This window comes from Myotis yumanensis, unplaced genomic scaffold, assembly GCF_028538775.1.
Source record: "Myotis yumanensis isolate MYYU_CA2020_CCGP unplaced genomic scaffold, mMyoYum1.0.hap1 SCAF_7, whole genome shotgun sequence".
Taxonomy (NCBI): Eukaryota; Metazoa; Chordata; class Mammalia; order Chiroptera; family Vespertilionidae; genus Myotis; species Myotis yumanensis.
The window spans coordinates 29,731,262-29,753,402 of NW_027223758.1; positions in this window are offsets into that span (position 1 = coordinate 29,731,262).

The following is a 22,141-nucleotide window of genomic DNA, read 5'->3' on the forward strand; positions in this document are numbered from 1 at the left end:
CATCCCACAAAGGGGTGCATCAAGAACATCCACCTTAGATGACTGGGGAGGCTGAGCCACTGGGCCCTATTGGACACCAACCACACAGGGCCACTCTATTAACTCAAGGAGACTTAGCAGCTACCCAGTACATAGAAACAAACACAGGGAAGCAGCCAAAATGCGGAGACAAAGAAACAAGTCACAAATGAAAGAAATGGATGAAAGCAAACTACTGGATATAGAGTTCAAAACCACAGTTATAAGGTTACTCAAGAATCTTCTAGAAACCTCCTAGAAATTTAGTGAGACCCTCAAGGATATGAAAAAAGACCAATTAGAAATTAAGCATACACTGACTGAAATAAAGAATAATATACAGAGATCCAACAGCAGACTAGAGGATCCCAAGAATCAAGTCAAAGATTTGAAATACGAAAAAGCAAAAAACACCCAACCGGAAAAGCAAAGAGAAAAAAGAATCCTAAAATATGAAGATAGTGTAAGGAGCCTCTGGGACAACTTCAAGCATACCAACATCAGAATGATGGGGGTGCCAGAAGAAGAGAGAGAGCATGATATTGAAAACCTATTTGAAGAAATAATGACTGAAAACTTCCCCTACCTGGTGAAAGAAATAGACTTACAAGTCCAGGAAGCACAGAGAACCCCAAACAAGAGGAATCTAAAGAGGCTCACACCAAGACACATCATAATTAAAATGTCAAGGGCAAAAGACAAAGAGAGAATCTTAAAAGCAGCAAGAGAAAAACAGTTAGATACCTACAAGGGAGTACCCATATGACTGTCAGCTGATTTCGCAACAGAAACTATGCAGGCCAGAAGGGAGTGGCAAGAAATATACAAAGTGATGAATACCAAGAACCTACAACCAAGATTACTCTACCCAGCAAAGCTATCATTCAGAATTGAAGGTCAGATAAAGAGCTTCACAGACAAGAAAAAGCTAAAGGAGTTCATCACCACCAAACCAGTATTATATGAAATGCTGAAGGGTATTCTCTAAGAAGAGGAAGAAAAAGGTAAAGATAAAAATTATAAATAACAAAGTGACAACAAATACATATCTATCAACAAGTGAATCTAAAAATCAAGTGAATAAAAAAACCTGAAGAACAGAATAAACTGGTGAATAGAATAGAATCAGGGGCATAGAAAGGGAGTGGACTGACAATTCTCGGCAGGGGGGGGTGGGCCTGTGGGCGGGGGGACTGGAAGAGATTGGACAAAAATCTTACACCTATGGAAAAGGACAATGCGGCGGGGGGGGGTGGGGGGGGGTTAGGGCATGGGGTGGGGTGGAAACCAGGTGAAGGGGAGCTATGGGGGGGGGGGTGTGGGAGAGGAACAACTGTAATAATCTGAACAATAAAGATTTATCCCCGCCTCCAAAAGAAACTAACATCTCACCATTAGCTACAGATGCCAGAAAGAAAGGAATAATAGATTCAAGGTGCAGGGGAAAAGGATGCTATGACCAGCTAAGCCTTCATTCAAGAGTGAACAAATCAAATATATTTTCAGACACACAAAAGTTGGGGCGGGGGGTGGAAAGAAGTTACTGAAAACATTCTTCATCAAGTGTGAAAATAGCCCAACTGGTGTGGCTCAATGATTGAGCTTTAATCTATGAACCAGGAGGGCACAGTTCGACTCCAGGTCAGGGCACAGGCCCGGTTAAGGGCTCGATCCCCAGTATGGGGCATGCAGGAGGCAGCCAATCAGTGATAACTCTCTTATCATTGATGTTTCTATCTCTCTCTCTCCATCTCCCTTTCTCTCTGAAATCAATAAAAATATATTTTTTTAAAGCATGAAAATAAGCCCAGAGAGAAGAGATAAGATGCAAGTCAGAAGTTTAAAACTTTGTTAAAAATAAGTTCATAAATCTAAAAAGAAAACTAACCCTATAATAATAACTATTTTTATGTTTAAAAGCAGAGTGAATCCTAATTATGAGACAGAAATGTCATACAGGATGGAGGAAAAGGAGGAGCATTCAAAGATAACAGCCTTGCTCTCTAGCCCAGTGGTTCTCAACCTTCCTAATGCCGTGACCCTTTAATACAGTTCCTCATGTTGTGGTGACCCCCAATTTCATTGTTACAAATTGAATATAATTAAAGCATAGTGATTAATCACAAAAACAACATGTAATTATATATGTGTTTTCCGATGGTCTTAGGCGACCCCTGTGAAAGCGTCGTGCAGTTTGGTTCAGTGGATAGAGTGTCGGCCTGCGGACTGAAGGGTCCCAGGTTCGATTCCAGCCAAGGGCACATACCCAGGTTGTGGGCTCAATCCCCAGTGTGGGGCATGCGGGAGGCAGCCGACCAATGATTCTCTCTCATCATTGATGTTTCTATCTCTCTCTCCCTCTCTCTTCCTCTCTAAAGTCAATAAAAATATTTTAAAAATAAAAATAAAAAGATAACAGCCTTAGTAAGGGCAAGATGAGAGATTGATTTGGCTTTAGATTGTGTAAGAAAAGTATAAAGTACCTACAGTTAATAAATAAGTAGTAAAACTCAATCACCAATGTTATCTACCACCCAATATATTGCCACACAATGATCCACTTGCATTAAAGAATTATATCGCATGTAGTGTAAAATTTAAAAAATGTATAATTTTTTCCTGTTTTCAAATAATTAAAATACCTTCCCTTTTAGATGTGAGTGTAGGTGCCAATTGTCTTTTCTTGGGAAAAACCGTCCTTCATTCTGAAGTTAGACCCTTCCTAGGTTTTTGTTTATTTTATTAAATGATGGCAACAGGAGATAATTAGCATTTTTATCACCTTATGTGAGTCTCCCAAATGTCTTTTAAGTTTTTACAGGGAGGGTGGGCAACAAGAAGAGGATCTTTAAAGCCTAATAACTAGTTCCAAGTTTTGAATTTGAAACACCTGACTTAGCTGCATTATTTCCAACAAACTCAGTCACACCTTTTTGAGTGGTTTGTGCACTCCTTGGTTTAATAAACAACCCAACATTCTTCAGAAGGAGCCCTTGAAACACAACACTTCTCCCTCCCCTGGTGGGCAGTAATTTTCTATTCAGTTTGTGCTACGTGGGGGGAAGTCACACAATTCTAGAAATTACCATTTTTGAGTGCCAGTGTCATGCTGGGTGTTAATTGAGGCCACTGGACACACTGGTGGGCGAGGCCAGGACCGCTGCCCTCAGAGTCCTGCTCACGGCCCGACTCTGCTGGAAAGAGCAGGTCCAAGCAGCTTGGCACTAGGAGGCTGTGGGAATCGGTTCCCAACCTCCAGAATGGTTTTATTTTTAAATCATTAGGCACACAAGTCTCTGGTGTGTTCCCAGCGTGCTCTTAAAACACTCAGGGAAACCTAAGTACACATTAGTGGCTTTCCTCTCACTTATCAGAAGATACAATGAGCTTTTAAAAGCTAATTTCATTACTATTAAAAAAGAGACTTCTTGTCCTGACCGGGTGCCTCAGTTGGTTGGAACATTGTCCTGTACACCAGAAGGTTGCAGGTTAGATCCCCACTTGGGGCTGGTATGGGAGGCAACCAATCTATGTTTCTCTCACACACCCATGTCTCTCTCTCTCTCTCTCTCTTTCTCTCTCTCTCTCTCCCATTCCCCTTTGTCTCTCTCTAATCAATGAAAACATATCCTCGGCTTAGGATTTTTTTAAAAAGACTTCTTTAACATGGGATGCAGAGTCATAGACTCCAGTGTCCTCAGGGTCTCTAGACAGATGCTAGGACATGTGGCAGAGTCAGGTGTAAGATAATGGCTCAGTCCTTAGGTATGTGAGCAACAAGCTAAGGTCAACTGTCACCTTTAGCCCAATACCTTGAGATTTGAGCATCTTGAGTCTAAAATAGCCCCCTATCACTGTAGTTACCACACACCCCAGTTTCTGGAATCCCTGCCCTTTTCATTATATCTGAACTTTCTCTTCAAAAGTTTTTCCTTGTGGGAGGAGGTGGATGGTGTGTTCAAAGAGAGTTAGAATGGTGCATTTTAACAGACAGAATGGCAACCACAGTTCTGCCCTAATGGGGGGCTTTAGGCATAGGTAACAGAGACCATGGGAAGTAGATGACTTCTGCATGGGAAGGTGCGGGTGTGTGTGTGTGAGGGGAAGGGGACCCTGTGATGGAAGGGTGTCCTGTCCAGGGTGGGTCCCTGCATTGCACCCTGAGCTGCCAGAATAGGCTCTGGCCACCCATGGCCCTGAACTGGAATAAGCTGGGTTGGAAAGTAACTCTCTTAGTTGTTTTCATTAATCTTCCTTAAATGTTTGCATAGCTTACATTTACTTTAATGTTTCATACTAGAAATGTTTGGGGTTTTTTTTATTTAGAAGTTTGGTGTGACTAGAAATATGCTATAGGAATGTAACTCAGCCTAGGGTAAAATTGGCTTTGTTATGTGGATGAAAAAGGGGCTACATGGCAGACCTGACAAATTCAGTGACAGAGTAGCCACACAGGATGGCCTGATCATAGATTCCTAACTGGACAGACCATGGTGGGTAGTCACATCCCAGGCCTACAACTTCCTCAGCAAAGGCCAGTCTTTACCCTAAGCGAACCCTGTTCATTTTTTTCACTCATCTAGTACTTACCTTTGAAATATCAGAGTAATTTTCTTTTCCCGACCCTTGGAGGCACAATCTCTGGCATCAGAGCAATGAAACTCCTCCTTGTTATTTTCTTGCCTGAATACCATCTCTAAATATATATAAAAGCCTAAGCAACCGAACGACCAACCGAACGACCAGTCAACTGGTTGACCAGTCGCTATGACGCATACTGACCACCATGGGGCAGACGCTCAATGTAGGAGCTGCCTCCTGGTGGTCAGTGCGCTCCCACAGCCAACCTCCTGCAGCCGCCCCCCCCCCCCCCCCCCCCCGCCCCGGCCAACCTCCCATGTCCCCAATTGCCCAGATTGCCAGCCAGGCTGAGGGATCCCACCCATGGACAAATTCATGCACCGAGCCTCTAGTTTTCTATAAATGTTAAATGTTAGCTATCCTATACCCACCAATGTAAAAGAAGTATGTGTCTCTCCATTTTACTTTTTATCTAATCCTGGAGATTTTCTCACTTTGCTTTCTCCCATCTCCTCAATATACCACCAATGGATTTCATATACCCTTCCCTTACATTTTCTCCTTTGATTCTAATGTATAAAAAGAATAGTCAAACTGCCATTCTCCAGAGCATTTTCTCAACTCGTTGAGATTTTTGCTTGGCCCTCAGATTTGGCTCAAATAAACTCTTATAAAATTTTTCTACACATTTGGACTTTCTTTCATTGACAGTTATATGTCATTTCACTTAAAGTCAAAGTTTCCAAGAACTTATTGAGCATAGAGGGAGGGAGGAGACACCACCACATTCCATTCTGGAATGCTGCAGCTCATTAGCAACTTTCACTGCAGGGAACACATGGCCAGCTGAGGCCTGTCTACAAAACAAGTGAGGTCAGGGGCAATTTCTCTGTGGGAAGCTTGTTACCACCAGTGGCTTCATCCAGAAAGATTAGACTCTTATTCAAAAATATTTTAAGCCTCTTTTTGAAAAAAACAAACAAAAAAAAAAAACAACTGTTGGCAAATCAGAGAAAAGGCAGAATGTCTTCTTGTTTTTAAGAAGTTACCACGTTCTCAAAGAGAGCTGGAAAAGAGGAAACATCCTAACAGGAAACCCCCTGCAAACAACAAAACTGGGAATTGAGTGAGGAGCTGTAATCGGCAGCTGGGGACTGTGGGGAGACTGGCTCCTGCCCTGGAGAGTGGATGTCAGTCAGGAGAGAGAACACTCCCAGATAAGGAGTGGATAACTGCCAGGGCTACGGGACGTGAGCCATAAGGAGGTGTTGGGATGTGTTAGCCAGACCCATCCTTCAGGGTCAGGGTCCTCATTCCCTCAGCTGCCAGGAGTGTCGGCTGATGAGAGCTCACAGCTGAGCCCCTCCCTGAGAACTATACTAGGTCCAAGGGGACTACCTCCCAGGAGGTGACAACCCTCTCTGTGAGCAGCCAAATCCAAGGACTGGCCAATGCAGGCTCTCAAAGGTTGGAGCCCTGCGATGGTTAATTTTATGTGTCAGACTGGCTGGGCCAGGTGCCCAGATATTGGGTCAAACGTTATTCTGAATGTTTCTGTGAAGGTGTTTTGTTTGTTTTTTTTTTTCTTTTATGATGTTAATATTTTTAGTTGGTGAACTTTGAGTAAAGCACATTGCTTTGTATAATTTGGGTGGGCTTCATCCAATCCATGGAAGGCCTTAATAGAACAATGACTGACCTCCCCTGAGCAAGAAGGAATCCTGCCAGCGGACTGCCTTTGGATTCAAACTGCAACAGTTCCCTGAGTCTCCAACCCATCAGCCTACCCTATCAGATTTTGGACTTGCCAGTCTCCACAATCATGCACCGTCTCCCCAAAGGTGAGACCTGACACAGACATATAAGCCCTATCACCAGAGAGACTGGCTTGTTTCAGAGCAACAGTGTCATTATTTTGTTTTCTAATTAGCTGTAGAGTTTAGGGATGATTAACCAATATATCCCAGAGGCTCAACACATTTGCTTTATGTCAGAACTAGGGGCATTTTAAGACTTCCAATGAAACAGCATGGCCTACAGTTTCCCTGGCTTACTAGGCTGCTCAAATGGCCATAGTGGTCCATCAGGTGGTCAGAGGAAAATTGAGATACAAAGGCTTCCTACCCTGAGCTCATCCTGGGACATTTCTCCATTCTAGACCAATGGGAGGCATTCCCATCACTACCTTTGTTTCCTCTTGTTTGAGTTTTATTTTCTCTGCTCTGTTTCATTAAGAAAACTTGCAATGGTATCAGGTAAACACCTAACGAGCCAGAGCTCACCCATCCTACTGCACAGGGAAGCCTGAGGAATCACGGATGAAGTGTTGATCCTTGGAGAACCACACATCTTCACCTCTGGCCACTGCCTGCTCTTCCAGTGGACTCTTCAACTTCAAACAATGAAGGCAGGACTGTGCATGCACCACTTGGTCTGGTTTCCAATTGCATGATGGAGACCTAGATGGCAGGCATAGATAGCATCACCTATAGATGGTGCCAAGCAGGGACAGGAGATTCATGCCCTGGTGACAAAATCAGAATCCCTACCAAAGGCATTCAGGGGAGAATGGGAGCAGACGGGTAGGATGAGGCAGAACAATTCTGTTTCTTAGAACTCACTGCCCTACCTAGACCGTGCAGGCTTGGAGGACAGGCCCCTAGCATAGAACCGTGCCCTGACCACTTTAGGGCATGCTCACCATCCCCAGCTGCCAGCTTCTGAGGCTCCTTGCCTGAGGGTTCTTCTGCCCACCAGGCCTGCTCTGCCCATTGGGCATGCTTAGAGGTGGAGGCATCTACACTACCCCCACCCCCAGGAGGAGTACTCATCCAGTGCTGAAGAGGGTGACACATACATACCAGCTCCTTTGCCCCGGTGAGTTACCGGTGAGACATGGTTCTACGTAGGGCCCACAGTTCCTAGTGGGTCTGAGCTTCAGTTGCCCTCAGTGATAACTGGCTGATAATCTATCTTTATTTGATGCCTTTACTTCCCTATCTCACTTCCCCAATCCTCTACCAGGGATCACCTCGAAGATAACTATTTGCACTGAAATCCTTCTGCCACTTATAAATCTCTGGCATCTTCCATTTGTACTTAGGATGAACTCCAAACCCGTTCAGCTGGCACATAGGAACAGCTCCTGCTATTTCTCCAGTCTCACCCATCTGCCTCATCACTTGGCTTCTTGGTCTTCCCCCTCCACTCACCCTAAACTTTTAGAACTTTGAGGGTGCCAGGCTCACTGACAACCCTGGGCCTTCATAGGACTTGCTGAGTTGCCCCTGACCTTCCTCTTAGTCATGCAAATTCTTCATCTTCCACATCTCAAGGAGGGCTCCATCTCCTAAATTAGGTTAAGGACGACTTGCTATATTGCCTTTCTCTGCTCTCCCTTTCGAATAGTCAATAAGAAACATTTTCTAGTTTCAGAGGGGAAGGGTAAGTTTTCCCTCACTTCTCTCATAGCTTTGGGGGAAGAGGGTTTGCTCTCATCCTCATTTGAGAATCATAGAAAAAACACTTGTAATCTCTTAGACTCTCCCTACTGAGATACAGCTCTGTACAAAAGGTATCATTCCACTTTTGCTACATAAGTGCCCCCATCCTTCTAAAGAATAAAAAACTTAAGAGCTTAAAACAACAACCATTTATTATTGCTCCCAACTCTATGGACCAGCTGGGTGGTTCTGTTGATCTGGGCTGGGCTCAGATGCTCATGCATCTGTCATCATTTGTGTGCTGGGAGTGGCTTTCTTGATTTTGGCTGGGTTCTCTCAGCCCTCTGGGACCTGGTGCCTATCCTCCGTTCTCTCATCCTCCATCAGGCTGACCTGGACTTGTTCAAAGGGTGGTGTCAGACTTCCAACAGTGAGAGTGCAGGTGCACAAGGCTTCTGGAGGCTTAGGGTAGAACTGGCATGACATCACTTCCATTGCACTCACAAATCCAGCCTACATTCAAGGGAAGAGGAAAGAGACTAAATCTGTTGATGTGATGAGCTGCCGAATCATATTTCTAAGGGTGTGGTGGAGAATTGGGGCCATTTCTGCAAACAACTTATGGAAGTTTAGGATGTTCAGGTGCTTAGAATGTTGTTGGAGACACATTTTGCTAGAGTGCAGAGTCATTGTAACAAAAGGCTACCCTGGCCTATCTCCTGCCATAGTTCTTTCTCTAATTAGCTAACAACAGGTCTGAGCGTGGCTAGGTGAGAGAGGTTGGGATTTTTTTTCTGCACAGATAGGTCCCAAAGCCTATATTTGGAGAGAGAGAAGAGGATCTACTTGCCTTTAAATCTCATTCAGTTTCTCCAGTTGATCTGATACCAGAGAGTCTGAGTTTGATGGGCTGTTGTGTATTCCCCAATCATTGATAAGGCTTCAGTTTTCATTTGTATAATGACAAACCAGCATGAAACCCAGATGGGAGACGGTGTGCTTCTTGGGCCCACACTTACCAATGTTGTTAACTGTTTATCATTTGTCTTACAGCATTGATAACAGGGGGACCACATCTGACTGGGCTACCACTAGACACCCAGCATCTAGCACAGAGTGGGTGCTCAATAACTCTGTTAACTAATGAACACATTTGGCCAGAAATGCACCCACCAATTTTGTTTTCCTTCTTAATGGTGACACGTTGACAAACATTGGAGGCAAAGTGTTCCAGCCTACTGGAAATAAATGCCATACCTTGCTAGTGCCAGAAATTCTTTGCAAAGCTTTGCTTGCCAGAGAACCCTGAGTAGGAGTTTTCTACAAAGCAATAAATAATAATTTACACCCACCCTTGACAAGCACATTTCATTTATTGGCTAAATATAAACAGGGAACAGCAGGCTTCTTCAGGGAGGCCCACGCTATATCTCTCCACCTCCCCTGGAGGGGGTTGAGCCCCTAGTCCTTCTCCCTCCTCCCGCTCCAAAAACAGCCCTAGTGTGACCAACCACACAAGTCCTGGGGTTGAAAGAGGACTAGTGCAGTCAACTGCCAACATGCTGTTGATTTATCTCATCCAGCAGATAACATCATTCCTTAACACAGAGAATGGCTGTATCTCACAGGATCCCTTGGGGATGGCTCAAATTCCAAGTCCCCAGAAGTGAAGCAGAGCAGAAAATTAGCATTTCCCACTGGACAACATTGCTACACAGTGAAGGGAAAACTTCTAAGGCTTTTTTTATTTTTAAATGTATGTTTTTATTGATTTCAGAAAGGAAGGGAGAGAAAGAAACATCAATGATGAGAGAGAATCATTGATTGGCTGCCCTCCTGCACACCCCACACTGGGGATCGAGCCCGCAACCCAGGCACGTGTCCTGACCAGGAATTGAACCGTGACTTCCTTGTTCATAGGTCGATGCTCAACCACTGAGCCACGCCGGCCGGGCTCCTAAGGCTTTGATGGCTGCTCCTCTCTTGTCACCTCCTGATAGCACCTCCTCTGTCTTTCAAGCTTCAGATTTTCAGATTCATCTTCAGGGAAGTTCCCCATCACCACTCCTTTCCCCATGTGGCAACCTGTGTAATCCTTGGCCCATGACCTTGGCACATGACCCTTGGAATTGCTGGAATGTGTGTCTCTCCCAACAGACTTTGAGAACATAATGAGCAGAAACCATGTTTTATTTTCTTTGGATTCCCAGAGCCTAACACATAGCAGGCCCTCCATAAACATGTTCTGAATGAGTGAATGAGTGAATAAATGAATGAATGCTCTGTCTCGTGTTCTTTATATCCATTATAATGCTTATTCATTATAACAAGTCTACAAATGGAAATGTTTATCCCCATTGTATCCTCTTATATTTTAATACTGTGATTAATTATATATAGAGATACATATTTGGTCATTCAGGTGACTGAAATATATTTCTCACATATCTTTGGTCTTCATCGACAGTTCTTGGTTCACAGGTCTCAAACCCCTTGTAATTTCCTAAGTGATAAGAGCTACTATGGTGTCTCTCGTTATGTTAATGAGGTGAATTTTGGACCTCACCCAAAGATGGGGCTAGTTGCCAATGAAGCCAACCGTGTGATGAGAACTCTCGGTCCCATCCCTGATTTCTGAGTCAGTCACCAATAAGCAAGGATTTGGTCAATCATGGCTATGTAACGAGGCCTCCGTAAGAACCCAAAAGGACAGCTGGTTGGCCTGTCTCATTTCATGTGGGACCTTGCAAGCCCTATGTATTTCTCCATTAAGCTGCCGATTTGTATCCTTTAATATCTTTCAGAGTAAATTGGTAATCTAGTAAGTAAACAGGATTCCTGAGTTCTGTGAGCTCTTCTAACAAATTAATCTAACCCTAAGAGGGGATTGTGGGGACCTCTGTCAAAGATTTAAAACCACTTAGCTTGCACCCTCACTTCTTAGTCTACGCCACTGCCACCTCCATTAAAAAAAATTAACTAGAAATAGGGATTTTTTAAAATCACATTCATTTTATTCCTCTTTTCTGATTAATCTTTTAGAACATAAATTAATATTTTGGAGATTTCAGTGCATTATTTTCAAATTGAAGTCTCAAGAGCATGAGCCAAAATTTTGAGGAATAACAAGACCTAGTGCAGACAAAGGAAGTTCTTGACACTCTGCTGCCACTTCTCCCTCCCACACCCATGGCAGACATCTCTAACTGATTAGCATGGGACTTGGATGAGGCCTCAAAACCATTCTCAACACATTACTTTAGGTAGACTCTAATAAATCTGCCAGAATATCATACCAGAGAAGTCATCCTGCCATTCTTGGCTGTGAAATACATGTTGACTTAGGAATTAGGATGTCTGTGTCCTAGTCCCACCTTTTCTGTTTAATGGTTGTATGATTAGAGACAAGTAGTTTACCCTTTGGCATCATTGTTTTCATACATAAAATGGAGTTTATAATATCTGTATCAAAATTGGTTCAGGAGGCCAGCCAGTGTGGCTCAATGGTTGAGCACCCACCCATGAACCAGAAGGCCCTGGTTCAGTTCCCAGTCAGGGCACATGCCTGGGTTGCGGGCTCAAACCCCGGTAGGGGGCGTGCAGGAGGCAGCCAATCAATGATTCTCTCTCATCATTGATGTTTCTATCTCCCTTTCCCTTCCTCTCTGTGAAAAAAAAAAGGTTTAGGAAAATGGATGGCCCCAAACTACAGGAAAGAGAGAAAAATATATACAATGTTGAATGGGTCTATAACAACCTGGAAAATAAGACTGACATCACCGGATTAAAAATGTTGACTAGAAAGTTGATAGTGTCAAATCTATGAAGGCCAAAAAAAAAATTGTAAACAACATCAACCAGAAACAGGCAGAGAAAAAAACTACAGAAGTAAAGTTTAAGGGAGCTCCAAGGGAGAATTAATAGACACAAGGAGTACGTGAGGGTTCTCAAGCATTAGCCAGTGTGATTACTTTGGGGGAAAGGATGTACTAGCTTCCTAGGGCTGCCATAAGTACCACACATTAGACGACTTAGCACAAATTGTCCGAACTAAAATGGTAGAAAAATGCAATTACACAAATAACAATAATAAGGGAATATAAAGTAAAAAGCTCTTATTTTAAAAAATTGAATTATTTCCCAATCTAACTACATATTATTTATAATCAATACATAAGGCACAGAAATATTGGCAGGAAAAGGATAGAAATAAATGTCCCAGGCAAATAGCAACTAAAGAAAGTTAGTGTTGCTTTATTAATATAAAGTCCAATATAGTTCAAGGCAGATAATCTTACTCAAAATAGATGGGCTTCGTGTGTTTGATGCAAGGTTCATTTCACCAGGAAGACGAAACTATTCTAAATTCGTATGCCTCTATAACATAGCTTCAAAGTGGGCATATTTGTGCCCACACCACATCTTCTCACTCACCTGTGAGCTCAGCCCTAGCTGTAGTGGACAGCTCTGTGCAAGCTCAGACTCATTGCCAGCATCCAACCTTGAGCCCAATCCAAACCCTTCCACCTCCACTTTTATGCCTTGGAGCTTTGACGGAGCCTCGGGGTCTTCTCATCCTGTGGGCAAGTGCAGTTCAGATATTTGGGAGAGTCAAGGCTCCCAGGAATACTCTCTGACCAGCCAGGGCTAGGAAGTGAGGGATACGTGCTCCCAACTCCTGCCCCTTGGACCCAGAGTTCTGGGAGATTTCTTAGTGTTTATTGGGGTCCTAGCAGGATGAAGCTCCATTACCAATAAGAGCAACCTTAACAACACAACTTCCTATGGCTTTTCTTCCTTCTTTAATGCACCTCCTACCTCCGCAAGTCCTCCTTCTTGGGATTGTCTCCAAAATACACCACCTGCAGGCTCTGCTTTCAGGAAACCCAGGCAGGCAGGCAGCAGAGACGGATGCTTTAGGGAGTGTTTCTGAGGAGATGGGACACAGCCCAGGGTTTGGATGGGGCCTGGGAAGAGGAATGAAGGCGGTCAGAGCATGCACCAGAGCCTTGGCCCTGGGGAACAGGCCTCATGCAGCTGGGGAAACAGTGAAAATCAAAGGCTATATGGGAAAAGGAAGGGAGTGGGGGTGGGCCCAAGAAAAAGAGAAGGGCCACAAAGACTGCCCTGGCGTCCTCTCCTCCTGTCAAATCTGGTTTCCCTGAGGCCCAGGCCTTTGGCAGAAATTCTCACCCACTCTCTTTCTGGCTCACCCCACCTCACATTACAGCAAAAGCTCAAGTCTGATGCAAAAATGCAGCCCTCTCTCCCTTTTGGGCACAGGTGTTGCAAAATCAGAGGCCTTCTCTAAAAACCTCAAGTCGTGTTTTGATAACTAGAGTTCCTTTGCAGTCGACAAAAACTAGCAGCAAGCTCTCCTGGGTGGAAAACCCAGCCCCAACCCTACCCCCACACCAGCCCTCTCTGTCTCTGCAGTTCTCCAGCGGCCTGCAAGAGACAGGCCTGACTTCCAGCTCCAGCTGAGGAGGCCTCCAGGCTTGGTGACCTCGGGATCGTCACTGACCCCCTCGGCCATAGTCCCGCAGCTGTGTAGTGGGAATAAGACTATTCAGGCCCCTCCCTATCCCACATGGTCTAGGAGCTTGAAAGCAAAATGCTCTGTGGGGGACCTCAGTGTCTAAACTGAATGGGTGACTTTTTCATTTCAAAAAACATTGGTTGGTGCCCACACGGTGTTCTGCTGTATGGTAGCCACTATGGGAAATTCAAACTGCCAAAGAGACCCAAACAAGAGTCTATCAACTCACCTCTTATTACCTAAACAATTACCTGGAATCTCACCAACCTCCACTCTTTCATCCTTTTCACAAGCTCTGACCTGCATCCTTGCCTCCATCCTGCCCCTCTCTCGGGATCTCATACTGTCTTTCTTCCCGTCAGTGTCTCCCTCGGTGGCTCTAACCTCCTACCCTTCAATACTTTCATGTTTTTCTCATTCTGGAGAAAAGTTCATCTTTATCTTATCTTATCTTTGTTAAATCTCTCCCCAGCATTGTCATCCAAACGGTGCTTTCAGCTCTTGACTCAATCCAGAGCAGGAGATGGCAAACGTTTTCTCTAAATGGCCAGTTAATATGTTATGCTTTTCAGGAGATGTGGTCTCTGTCACGACTGCTCAGCTCTAGCATTGTAGTGCAGAGGCAGCCATAGATAATTCATAAACACATGTGCATATCTGTGTTCCAATAAAACTTTATTTATGAACACAGGCTGGATTGGGCCCTCAGACTGTATAGTTCACAGACCCCTGACCGAGGCAGTGCTTCTTAAATATTAATGTGCACACAAATAATCTTTGAATCTTGTTAAAATGCAGCCTCTGATCAGTAGGTCTGGAGTAGGGCCCAGTAGTCAGCATTGCTAACACTCTCCCAGGAGATATTGATGCTGCTGGTCTCAGGAAGAAAGCTCTTCATGACTTCTGTGACAGGTATAGCTGATTCAACCACCATTCCATGTCTCTTCTCTTTTGCTGCCTTCCAACATAGAGACTAAAAAAGCCAAATAAGCCCTTTCTCATCCTCCTTTGTAGTCAGGGTGGCCCTGTGGATCCTTTCTAGCCAATACAATAAAAGCAAAATGCTGGAGGTTTGAAGAGGCTCATGAATTGCATCATTCTCTCCCTCCTGACTTCTCAGCAATTTGAGAATCAAGACAAAGGAGTGACATTACCCTCCTTGTTATAAAGGCTAAGTACTGGAGAGTACAGTTTATTATGAAACTAGAGGCCCGATGCACGAAATTCATGCAAGGGTAGGCCTTCCTTCCCCTGGCTGCCAGCACCGGCTTCCCTCTGGCATCCGGGACCCGGTCTTCCCTCACAGCCCCAGCTTTTGCCCAGAAAGTCATCTGGAAGGACGTTCAGTCTAATTAGCATATTATGCTTTCATTATTATAGAAGATGAGCTTGTTAATGGAATTGTAGAAAAAGACAGACTCATCTACCCCGGGTTGACTAGGACAGGTGTCCCCATCTGGGCAGAGAGATGAGGCTAAGACTTATGGTCCAAATGAGCAGAGGAGAACTGGTACCTGGAGGCAGACTCACTCCCTCCAGGAAAACTGGAGCTACTGAGCTGAGCAAGCCCAGTTTATTCTTCCCAAATTTAGCAACTAACCACATCATTCCTCCTGCCCCGGGATAGGGTGAATCAAAGGGCAGAGAGAAGCAGGAAGGAAACCATTTCAAGTGGGACAGCCACATCACCCCTGCTTCCTTTTTGTTCTCTCAACGTACTGGGTTTAACTCTTAAACCTTTAGTTAAGAGAGGTGTGCAGTCTGATAGGAAAGTCCCACACCCACCTTCATGAAACTGTAACAATAATTTTTTTTGTCTTTGGTATTTTCCTGGGAACACCAGTGGGCAATTTCCACTTTTCCCCCATGAGGATATGAACTGTGTCAGAAGAAGACATTAATTAGATTATTCTGGATACAGAGCCAAAAATTCATCTTTTATTGCTCAAGTTATATCTAGCATTGTTGTTCACATAACCAATCAGAGCTTGTGAATTCATGCAATAAATATTTAATGAGCACCTGCTTTGTTTCAGGCAGGTTCTAAGTGCTGAAGCTGCAACAGTAAATAAGGATGAACATTCGTGCCCTAATTAATGCAGCTCATATTCCGGTGAGGGAGATGGACCAGAAGTAATCATCTTAATATATTATATTACACTAGAGGCCCCATGCACAACATTTGTGCACTTGGAGAGGATCCCTCAGCCTAGCTTGCACTCTCTCGCAGTCCAGGAGCCCTCGGGGAATGTCCGATTATTGGGATGTCAGAAGCCGGCAGTTGGACATCCTTAGTGCTGCTGTGGAGGTGGGAGAGGCTCCCACCACCACTGCTGCACTCCTAGTTGTGAGCTCAGCTTCTGGCTGAGCGGCACTCCCCCTGTGGGAACACACTGACTCCCAGGAGACAGCTCCTGCATTGAGCATCTGCCCACTAGTGGTCCGTGCACGCCATAGTTACCAGTCATTCCGCAGTTCAGTTGATTTGCATAGTAGTCTTCATTATATAGGATGGTTGAAGGTGGCAAGCATCATGGAAAAATGAAAAATTAAAGTGGAGAAAGGGGATTAGGAGTGCTGGGAGGAAGGAGGACTGTTGCAATGTAAAGGTGGTCAGGGTAGGTCTTTTCAGGAAGATTACATTGAGCAATTACTTGAAGCAAGGAGTTCACAATGGAGATAATTGGAGAAATTCACCCTGTAACAGAGGGCACAGTCATTGCAAAGGCCCTGGGGTACAAGTGGGCCTGGCCAGTTCAGTGAGAAACTGATTGGCTAGAATACAGTAAACAAAAGGATGGGGAGATCAAAGAGGTAATGCAGAGTCAGACCAGAAGGGGCCCTTGTTGAGGAATAGCTTGATATAATTTGTGCTTTTTTAAAAAAAAAAAAAAAAAAATTACACTGGCCACTGTGTCAAGAACAGAAGGCAAAAAAATCAAGCGTGGAAACAATCCCAATGAGGCTTTTCAGATGAGAAAAAGTGGTGGCTTGGATCAGGATGATAGCCGTGGAGGAGGTGAGAAGAGGTTGAATTCTGGATAAATTTCCAAGGTAGAACCAACAGGATATCTTGGCAGACAGGGTATGAGACAGACAAGAATCAGTGATTCCATGGTTGCGTTGTGGTTAAATGATGATATTAAAGATACTTGATCTTAGGAACTTCAAAAATGCCAGAGTAAGGAGCTTGGCAAACCCCTTCACAGAAAAACAATAATTTAAGTGGCAAAAATTATTGTTCAAAACATCATTTACAGACTATAGGATTTTCTAAGGCCATACAGTAAGTGGAGAAACATTTTTTGAAGAAAATCCGTGAAACCTCAGTAAGAAAAAGGGTCTGTGGTATTTGATATATGATTTTCTCCCTCCTCGTCCCCTAGTTCTGTGTTATGGAAACTCTAGTCCAGGTGAATATGGCCAAGAAGGCAGGTCTCCCTTTTCCCTCAATTCCCAGTCTAGGGCTACAATTTCACTCTGGGAAGAACAAGGCTCCATCCAGTGTTTCTTATGTTCCTCCAGCACCATGTGTCAGAACCTCTACTCTAGTAGGTGTGGCTGGAAGGACTGAGGATCCCTTCTCCCATCCAGACCCTGTTTGTGTGGTGGAAGCTCTACTCTAGCTGTGAAAAACTGAACATACTGTGGCCCCAATTATTTCTGCTCCAGCTCATTCATCGGGTGAAAGTTCCATGCTGAGAGGGGAAAACTAAGAAGACAAGAAGCCACCACCCCTTCTGATACCTGCTTGCCGAGCAAGAGTGTCACTCCGGGAGGAATAATCCGCTGTCCACACTCCAGGTCCTACGCGGTGGTGCACAGATTCTCCCCAGAGGAAGAGACAGGCCATAAGGAAGAAGAGCTTCACAGCACTGTCTGGGGGGACTGACTTTATTTGGAAGAGAATGTGGAAAATTATATGCCTAAGGGTATTGTTAAAAACAAGGAGACCATGGTGAAGGATAATTGAGAAGGTGCTGGTAGCTCCATGATACTGGTAGCAACAAGTAAAGTGGTAGAATGATTAGAAATTTAACAGAAAGGAACAAGGTGAAATACATCCAAGAAGTACACTCCTGGGGTCACAGTTAGCCCTGGGGGAGGGAGGGTCAGGAAGGCTATGCCCTTGTGGTAGTCTTTGTGTACCTGGGAGCAATCAAACTGGACATGGGTCAGACTTATAAGCATTCCCCCAGCCACACACAGATTAATCAACAAAGAGCAGAAGCCTCACAGGCACAAGGAGTTGGAGCACAACCTCTGATAAAACAATAAGCTGCTCTGACCCAGGGGAACTCCTAGGAAGCCAGGATTAAAAATAAAACCACACACATCCCTAAAATCTTGACATAGGCATGCAAGACAGGACAGTGCCCTTTCAGGAGTAATAAAAACAGAAATTTTAAGCTAGTCTCTGGCTGAATGTGAGGCCAAAACATAAATTCCATGGACTGTGATAGTAACCTCCATGCTACACACATATACTAGAAGAAGGAACACATATACAAGGAAGAAGCAGAGGACAAGGAGAGGGAGGAGGAAATCTAACTGGCTAAAGGAGCCTGAGCACAACTTTTGACCAACAAGTAGCTTTTATAGATTCAAGGATGACCCCTAAGTAGCCAGAAAAACAAATCTGAGCAGGGACATCAGAGGCAAGGGGAATAGATTTCCCAAAATTAGTCCAGCCAAGCCACTAAATAAATACACAATCCATCAAACAAACAACAATAATATCAACCCCAGAGGAAGGGGGAAGTCAGTATTCAGAGTTGCTACAATATATTGTCTAAAATATCGACTTTTCAAAAGAATTTATTAGACATGCAAAGAAGCAGGAAAGTATGGCCTACACATAGGTGAGAAAGCAACTGAAAATAGAAATTGCCTTTGAAAGGCCCCAGATGGTGGACATAGCAGACAAAGGCTCCAAAGTAACAATTATAAATATGTTCAAAGAACTGAAAGGGCCCTAACCGGTTTGGCTCAGTGGATAGAGCGTCAGCCTGTGGACTCAAGAGTCCCAGGTTCGACTCTGGTCAAGGGCATGTACCTTGGTTGCGGGCACATACTCAGTAGAGAGTATGCAGGAGGCAGATGATTGATATTTCTCTTTCATCAATGTTTCTAACTCTTTATTCCTCTCCCTTCCTCTCTGTAAAAAAATCAATAAAATATATTTTTTTAAAAGAAAAAAACTGAAAGTATCCATGTCTAACCAGGTCAGGAAGAGCACAGTAAAATCCTGGGGGGAAGAAGAGACCCCAGGGCCCAGTGTTGAACACCTCGAGTGCAGGTCTAGTGGCATTATTCACAACAGCCAAAAAGCAGAAATAACCTAAATGTCCATCAACTGATTAGTGGTCAAACCAAATATGCTATATACAAACAATGGAACATTATTCCGCAATAAAAAGGAATTCAGTATGATACATGCTACAACATGGATGAACCTTGAAAACATGCTAAGTGAAAGAAGCCAGTCATAAAATGCCATATGTTGTATGAATCTATATACAATGTCCAGAATAGGCAAATCTATAGAGACAGAAAGTAAAATGATGGTTGCCTTGGATGTGGGGGAGGTTGTGTGGAAATGGGGAATGGCTGCTATTGGACACAAAGTTTCTTTCAGAGGTGATGAATATGATCTTACCTTGTGCTGAAGATTGCACAACCTTGTGAATAAACTTAAAATCACTGAATTATACACTTTCAATGGGTGAAATTTATGGTATGTGTATTATATCTCAGTAAAGATGTTTTTAAATATTTAGATGCTCCAATAATTAAATACATAGACATTCTAGTACTAAAATGCTAATGTATATTGATGCCCCAAATTTGAAAATAAACATACTTACTTTAAATGTTAACTCTATTCAGTCCTGGCTTCTTTTTGAATTCCAGCCCACATTTTCTACTGCCTATAGGGCTCCCTACCTGGATTTCATCCGGATAGTTTCCCCCCCCCAAAAAACTCTTTATCTGACCTTGATGATCCCCTTTGCCGGGGTTCTTGTTCCAGCATCTAGAAGGGTTCAGCAATCTGGAGAAGGCTGTGCGTAGATTAAATAGGAGTCCAGAGACAAAGCATAATTTTGAAAGGCATTTGGGGGTCAAAGGAGCCTAGTTTAAAGGAAACTAAAATCTAAGTTCTCCTCGTCTCAGGACCCCATGCTTTTTATTAACACAAATTGTCCTGAGGTGAGACAAAGATATACACTTCAAAGGGTCAGGGTTTGTATACAGAGGCATTGTCAGAATGGGGGAATTAGCCTACGGCTGTCCAGGTGTTTGGCCAGTACGAGGCAATAACATGTAGTTTAAGATGCCCTGAGCTGTCTGGCAGCCAACAATCATCCCTTTTCAGGTTTGGGGAAATGCCCTCAGCCATTCCCAACAGGTGACTACATGTGTGACTCACCCTGTAAAGTCCCCAAGTTCCATCAACCTTTTGATGAAACTCTTGCAATTATGACATGCTGGAATTGGCTTCCAGCACCCTTCATAAATACTTTAATTTAAAAACCATCTACTCTTACCTTTGAGTGTCACTAAACTTCTCCACTCCCTTGCCTTGCTCATGCTCTTCCCCTCTGTCTTACACATCATTTCTCCTTGTCCATGAATTCCTGATCAGGCTCCTCCAAGAAGTTTCTCCCAAGCTGGTGACAGCATCCCCTTCGTTTAAACTCTTTTCACGTTCTGTCATACAGCAGTCATGCCATAGATATTGTCCATTAGGTAATATAACTTTCTATGTGCATTGTGCATGTTATTGCTACCCATAATCTCATTCTTCACTCCATCTCATCTCCTTTTTCAATATTGCATCCAGTCTTTGCTATGGGATTCTTAAGGGTATAATCTGTGCTTGACATGTAATTCTCAGAGCCTCTAGCACCATGCCGGGCACTTAGTAGGTACGCAATAAATGTTCAGGGAAACAAAGGAGGGAAGAAATTTATGATCTCAAGTGGAAGCTGGACAGAAATTATTCTGATACAAGACAGGGTGAGGAAAGTAGAACAATAAACATGTCCCCAAGTGCTATGAAACACAAAGGTGACATTTAACACAACGGAGAGGCACTAGAAGAGGCTACTGACTGGGGTGATATTTTAATAGATGAATTTGGGATGAAGAGCATTTCAGGTTGAGGTATTAGCATCAACAAATACCCAAGTAGAAAGTGTCAAACACATTTGCAAGAGGTGAACTGTGGACTATGATTGCTGAGTTGGGTGCATGCTTGGATGAAAGGGGGAAGGAAGAGTTTTGTATTTGGAGATAAGCCTTGAAAACTATGTTGGAGACAGATCACAGAGAGTGTTGAATTCCAGGCTAGAAAATTTGGACTTTATTTTGTAGGCAGTGAGCAACCCTGAAGATATTTAGAAATATTGAGAAATAATAGAGCTCAGGGATTAAAGGTGGCTGAAAGGCAACTTCCTACAAAGCAAAAAATAAAAAAAACACACAACCGTTTCAATGTTTCAAATCAACTGCTGATTTACCTGATTCATAAATCAGGGTATTTGGCTTTGGTTATGTCAAGAAATGGGGGATGATTAATTTTTAAAGGGACATCAGAGACTTCAGCTCACTTTTTTAAAACATAAAAACCTCTATCTTCTTAAAGTACACGTACGTTAACCAAAAACTCCAGGGTAAGTTTCTGTTTGGATAATGTTTATTTTGGTGCCTTGAAAGCTTGGTGGTTATTTAGAAATTCAATTACAACTTTCCTTTAAACAAAACCACCCTTGGGAATGGTGGGTTTGAGCTGATCTCAATATATTATCTTGACATTATGAAGCAGTTATGCTGCAAGTTCAAAGGGTTGATTAAATCTTAGAGTGAGCACAGAACAGGCGCCGAAAACACACACTTTGTTTAATTGGCTCCTTCAATATAAGAGACAAAGGGAGAAAAAAAAAAAAAAAAACCAGCAGCATAAATAGAAGGCTATTTTTATTGTTGTTTAAAAGGAGGCCTCCTGTGTGTTAGATGGGAAAATCTAGCATCAGCGCCCATCGCTTTTCTTCAAGAAAAGTAAACTGGGGCTCCGAGCCACATAAAAGGCAGTGGGAGAAAGAAAGGAACGTTAAATACTGACCAAGTGTCCCGTCAAACTTCAACTTGCTGTAGCAATTAATCATTGTATGTGCATAAACACATACACAAATTTTTAAACTGTATTTAACAGTTTTAACCCGTGTGGCAGAGATGTTGTTGTTCATTAATAGTAATCAATCTCTACATTTCCCAGCTCCCTGCTAGTTAAGGGGAGGCCATACGACTAGTTCTGGCCAAGCAGCTGAGAGCAGAAATGATGCATGTTACCTGTGGCTGAGGCATCTAGGAGCCAGAGTCCTCCCTCTGTACTTTCTATTTTCCTGTAGCAGCTGTCTTGGAAGCCCTGGGTTCTAGGTCAATCACCTGAGAGATGGTAGAGTGTCTATCAACCTAGGTTCCTGAGTGAGAAATAAACTTTAGTTATGTTAAGCCACTGAAATATTAGGATTTATTAGTACCACAGCATAGCAGGTCT